This window comes from Astatotilapia calliptera, chromosome 15 (assembly GCF_900246225.1).
Source record: "Astatotilapia calliptera chromosome 15, fAstCal1.2, whole genome shotgun sequence".
NCBI classification, from domain to species: Eukaryota; Metazoa; Chordata; class Actinopteri; order Cichliformes; family Cichlidae; genus Astatotilapia; species Astatotilapia calliptera.
The window spans coordinates 22751135-22757738 of NC_039316.1; positions in this window are offsets into that span (position 1 = coordinate 22751135).

Consider the following 6604-nt stretch of genomic DNA (forward strand, 5'->3'; position numbering starts at 1 on the left):
GTTCCCACCATTTTCGCGTGGTCAAAAAGAATAGGATAAAGAAGACTGAAACGATATTAGCGAAGTTGAAAAAAGCAGCCTTAAAGAAAGCAGGAGAAATTTTGCTAGCATAGGACGAAAAGTAATATGAAAAGAGATGGAAAATTCTGGAATAAGTGACCACAAACCAGAAAAAAATGGAAAAAGGGATATAAAGAAGGGGGTGCCATTTAAAGAACTGAATAAAGATAGAAAGGTGAGAAAAAAAAGCCATGAAACAGGACGGGAAATGATTTTGCTGTTGAAAAAGCAGATTAAAACCAAAAAGGGGTTGAACGTTTACGCAAATTTTTTTTGTCATAAGCGGGCAGATTGCCAAAAAATGGCGATTAGCAAAAAGCTGTACAATTAATTTCTCAAAAAAAGATATGGAAAACCCTAGAATGAGCACCAGAAAGAAGCTTGAGGACATTAGCATGGAGAGATATAGATAACACAGAACAAAGATTGAAAGCTTTTAAATGTGGGAATCGGCTAGAAAAACTGCCAGGAGAGTAAAAGGTCGCACCAGCAAAGGTTCGGAGCAAACATAGGAGAGGAAGGTTTAATGAAAGTAAGAGGTTTTGAGAGAGAGAAAACAGGGATGGCGTCGAACCATAGTAGATGAAATAAAGAGCCCTTGAGTTGACTTGCATCCCCAAAGAAATAGAGACTAATAAATGAAGAGGTGAATGAAATAGCAAGAAGGGGGGGCTGGGAATGAGGAGCATCATCTCAGATAAACAGGAGAAACAAACAGCGTGTCTGCAGTTGCAGCGGGCGTGCGATATATAGACAAGAAAGAGAACTCAGGGCAAGAGATGTATGTACACCACTCTATGAAAAAGTCACAGGTTAAAAATGAATTCTTTCAATGTCAAAGATCTGTTAGCGGAATACTTAAAAAAGAAAGAAAAAAAGTCTCACTGCGTCAGATATTGGACAACAAAAACCGGTGGGTGCGTGCCGACCAGGCAGTATATGTGGCAAGTAGTGGAAACAATATGAGCACTCACATAGTGCAATTAAGAGCTTGTATAAAATAGACCTCAACAATGCCAAGACCACCCGAGTATACCATGTGAACAGAGGGCAAATGAAATCAATAAGATGAAATGTCATACTCGAGAAACAAAAGCAGTATTCGATACGGGCCCATGCTCACTGTGAACAGGGGTAGGGGCAAAAGCTCCAGGGCCCTGCGAGTGCCTGGTCGTCTGCAGACCTTAAATGCCCGTCAACCGATGTGCTGCCTCTCTGAATGGATCCAAACACAGCTTGATTCAAATGGCCCCTAAAAACCTCCTACGGGGCCTCAAACGAGTGTGGTCTTGAAAAGATTCCTTCCAGCAAAGCACTACCCGTAATGAACTAATCGACTTTTGATTACAGAGTGTGTCTCTCGGTGATACCCAGTTTTTTGAGTGAGACAATGCGCTAAAAAGCGCGTGCGGACGCCGCGGCGCCCACCCTCTCGTGTACCGGCCCAGTGGAAATGCCCCACCCACATGTTATTCGTAATACTAGGGCGGGCACCCGGTTCCAGACCCCCATTCAGGTTCCGGGGCCCTCAGACGATACTCAGCCGGGGGGTACGCGGCGTCTTGGAGTTTCTCTTTTTAACCCAACCACCTTGTAAGGTACCCCAGGGGGCCCCGCTGTGAGGGCCGTTGGCATCGATCGGTCGAGGATTTTGGGTTTGGAAATGTGCCTACCGGCCCTTTATCATACACTCCCTGGTCCTGGGCAGTGGAACCCGGAAGTTGTTTGAGGGTTGTCTTGTTGGCCTCTGAATTCTCTCTTCTGCTATTATCGTCCTTAGTCCATCTCTCTTGCTCTCACCAGCCTTTAATTCTTTAGTGTAGTGGTATCTTAGTGATCTTGGTTTTTTCCCTGCCTTAAATTCTGTTTAACTCTCTTCCTGCTAACACGCCCTATTTTAAGTAGTCTGCTGCCTCATCGCTGCTCTCCTTCGTTCTGCCTCTCTCCTGTCCTCCCCTTGCTAGCTTTCGCCATCTGCTGGCGCGCTCCTATTCCCTGTTCTTTATCTTTGATAAATCCCCCGGTGTGCTGGTCCCCAGTCTCATGCGCGTTAGAGTGTATCCTACTGTAGTGCTCCCTGGTTCTCGGTCAGTTTCTGATTTCTCCCAGCTGTGCTCCCTTCTGTGTCTCATTCCCCTCGTTACTTCCACAGTGTATTTAAACCCTTGGTGTTTCTCTGGAGCACAGTGTCCGGTCGTCCCTCATGGCTGATGTGGAGCTCCCTAGATATCAAAATGGTATAATCTCTATAATCGAATATGAGGTTTCCCAGTTTTAGGAAAGCGCGTGAGTTTTACTTATGGTAAATGCTCGTTTTTCTGTGGGTATCTACACGCGCTAAAAAAAAGGCTGTGATTTTTGAGTTCATCTCTCCCTGGAGATCTGAGAGTCCTGCACACTTGGAGAGGTGGACCTCACAATCCATACCTGGAGACCCTGGCAAGACCTACGACAGCGACATTTACATGACAGGTTTTCAGACCAAGGTTAGAAGTGAGGTCGGGTATAATTGAGCGTATGTTTTGAGTCATCGCTTAATTTATCCGTTAAATCTTCAGAGAGACCCATCCTAGGGATGACTTTTCAACGGTGAGGTAGTTATAGAAATAACTAATCTTTTCATTTATTGTGACAAGAAGTCAGCCGTAAAGGACACAAAAGGTACCAAGGTACTAGAGAGTTATAAGGATATAGAGTTAACATAGATTTACTCCGCAAACACTTAGTTTAAATGCGCCACCGTCCTGGTGAAAAAAATAAATGTGGTTCACCCGGAGCCTATAGAACCGGTCAACGTGCGCGCTAAGAGACGAAAAAGAGTTGAGGGGACCGGAAGAAAGTCAACCCCGTACTTGCTCTACAGAGAGTGACAAATGAGATGCGGACCTAATTAGTGATCTCACAATCAAGAAAGATAAAGTATGATGTGATGTCATAGAACTGAGGAACCTCTGATGATATAAGAGTGAGCGCAAACACCACAAAATACAGGAGACAAGTACTCCCCGACCCAATACAAATTTGATACCACAAGATAAAGCGATTACAAAATAAGTGTCAAACGCGAGTAGAGAAAAATTGATAAACGCGTTGTCGAGTTTGAACCTTGAAAACATGCTATATTGTTTTACTGACAGCAGGTCTCCCCAATCTGAAAGAGTAGTACAGGACCACCACGAATGCAGGACTTCACAAAATGCTCAAGACATGATTATACCATGGAAGAGAAGAACATACAATTGAGATAAAATCTATACCAGAGAGATGAGGATGTGCCACCAATAAATATGTCTAGCGACCCCCCAAAGATCAAATGAATCACCCGTTAATCCAAAAGACCAAACAAACAGAGGGGCATGCACACTTATACCAATGGGGGAAAAATAAAAGCCCATGAAAAAGTCACCCCGGTTTAAAGAGCCTATACATTATTTTATTTCTAGGAAATGGTACTTCGTAGAAGAGGACAACATAATAAAAAACACACTGGACGTGAACACAAAGGTAGATTGAAAAGAACAATGAAAATGCGTACTCTCAACAGGACACAAGCCCCACAATAAAAATGCATACAACGTCAGCTGTAACCCTCCCTCGTTGAGGAAATAAAAAAGCGCGGGAACTTTTTTTCCCACTCTCAAATGGCACCGGCTCTTTTGATTTGATGGTGCAGATTTTGGAAGCGGCAGGTTGTTCAAAGGGGGCGAATCACATTTGTGTATTCTGATAGTTTCTGCCAGTAATTGCTGGCATTGTGAGTCCTTACACTGATGCTATGATAATATTCTATTAGTTAGATGATGATTGTTACCGTCACTGATAAACTTCAAACTGCAGCACTAGGAAACACCACAGGGACAAATTGACAACAACTGAACAGGAAACCATATTGAAGCCATATAAAGAAGGTTTGCCATTAAAGAAAATATAAAGAACACAGGACGGGATGTCTACAATGCAGGGGGTGCCATATAAACAGAAAGAAGAAAATATAGAAAAAAACAAGTAAACAAGGGTTGAGGTTGAAAGACAAAACGTAAAGAAAGATAGAAAAAGGGAGAATCACGTAAAAGCTGAGAAACAGAAAAAATTAGAAAAAGAAATCTCAAGAGAAACAAAAGGGGCGGAGACAGCCCAGTATAAAAGGCCCCGAGTGGCAACATAGAGAACAGAAAGACGTTGGGCCAGCCTGAAGAAGGCTGCACCCAGCCGAAACGTCGCGATGGCCCAACGGCAGTGCACTACACCCGCTAAGGGTAATTTTTTGAACAGGGGGCACCGTTCCCAGTCCCATTGATGGACCGTGCATTCAGGTTCCGGCAATAGCCGGGCCTGGTCTTTACCCAACACCTAACCAGCCTGTGCCTCATGGGATTGGTGGTGCCCCTGCCTAATAACTCCCTAAGAATGGGAATCCCCCCACCCACTAACTTTCCCTAACCCTAACCCCTTTGACCCCCCTCCCCCCCTCCCCCCTCTTATCCCTCACCTAAGGGAACAATATCAAACCTAAGAAAAGGAAGAAGAAGGTCACGTAAAAGACACAAAGAAAGATAAGACAAACAAAGAGGGAAAAAGTGACACAAACAAAGAAAAGAGAAACTAAGAAAGTCACGTAAAGGACACAAAGAAAGATAAGAAAAAGTCACGTAAAAGACACATAAAGCCTAAGAAAAGGAAGAAGAAAGTCACGTAAAAGACACAAAGAAAGATAAGAAAAACAAAGAGGGAAAAAGGGACACAAACAAAGAAAAGAGAAACTAAGAAAGTCACGTAAAGGACACAAAGAAAGATAAGAAAACTCAAGAAAGAGCATAAGGAAGTCACGTAAAAGACACAAGATAATAATAAGAAAGTCACGTTAAAGACACAAAGAAAGATAAGATAAACAAAGAAGGAATAAGTGACACAAACAGAAAAAATGGAAAGGATATAAAGGAAGGGGGTGCCATTAAAGAAAATATAAAGAACACAGGACGGGATGTCTACAATGCAGGGGGTGCCATATAAACAGAAAGAAGAAAATATAGAAAAAAACAAGTAAACAAGGGTTGAGGTTGAAAGACAAAACGTAAAGAAAGATAGAAAAAGGGAGAATCACGTAAAAGCTGAGAAACAGAAAAAATTAGAAAAAGAAATCTCAAGAGAAACAAAAGGGGCGGAGACAGCCCAGTATAAAAGGCCCCGAGTGGCAACATAGAGAACAGAAAGACGTTGGGCCAGCCTGAAGAAGGCTGCACCCAGCCGAAACGTCGCGATGGCCCAACGGCAGTGCACTACACCCGCTAAGGGTAATTTTTTGAACAGGGGGCACCGTTCCCAGTCCCATTGATGGACCGTGCATTCAGGTTCCGGCAATAGCCGGGCCTGGTCTTTACCCAACACCTAACCCCCCCTAACCCTATCCAGCCAGTGCCTCGTGGGGTTGGGGGTGCCCCTGCCCTCTATCTTACCCTAACCCTAACCATAGGGGGGTCCCTAACACAAAAAACGAAGACAAGAAGTCACGTACAGAAAAACAAGTAGAAAAAGAAAAAGACAAGAAGTCACGTACAGAAAAACAAGTAGAAAAAGAAAAAGACAAGAAGTCACGTACAGAAAAACAAGTAGAAAAAGAGAAAGACAAGAAGTCACGTATAAGAAAGAAAGATAAGCAGAAAAAGCAAAAGACAAGAAGTCACGTACAAAAGAAAAAGACAAGTAGTCAGAAAAAGAAAAAGACAAGAAGTCACGTACAAGAAAGAAAGATAAGCAGAAACAGAAAAAGACAAGAAGTCACGTAAGATAAAACAAAGAGAATAATGTAAATAACCACACGGAAAGGATTTAAAGGAAGGTGGTGCCATAAACAAAAGTACAGTGAACAAAGGACGGGGATGTCAAAAAAGACAGGGGGTGCCATAAAAAGATAAAGAGAAACAAAGAAAGAACAAAAAGAAAAAAATAGTAAGAAAACTAAAGATATGAAAAGACAAGAAGTCACGTAAAATAGAAAGAAAGCAGAAAAAGAAAAAGACAAGAAGTCAGAAAAAGAAAAAGACAAGAAGTCACGTACAAGAAAGAAAGCTAAGCAGAAAAAGAAAAAGACAAGAAGTCAACTTAAAAAAGCCCAAGTGGGAGGAGCTAACAAAAGTATAAAAGGCCAAGAGAGGCAGTCAGAAAACAGAGAGAAGACACACTGGGTCGGCCTGAAGAAGGCAAAAACATGCCGAAACGTCGCGAACGGCCCAGTGAATGCTAATTGTGCACTAAAACCCTAGATAAGGGCAATTTTTTGAACCAGGCAGGGACACCACCACCCGGCCCCATCGATGGCCCGTGCACCTCAGGCTACCAGCTTGCTGGTGGCCTGATTCTTTTCTAACACCTATCCAGCCAGTGCCTCGTGGGGTTGGGGGTGCCCCTGCCCTCTATCTTACCCTAACCCCTAACCATAGGGGGGTCCCTAACACAAAACGAAGACAAGAAGTCACGTACAGAAAACAGTAGAAAAAGAAAAAGACAAGAAGTCACGTACAGAAAAACAAGTAGAAAAAGAAAAAGA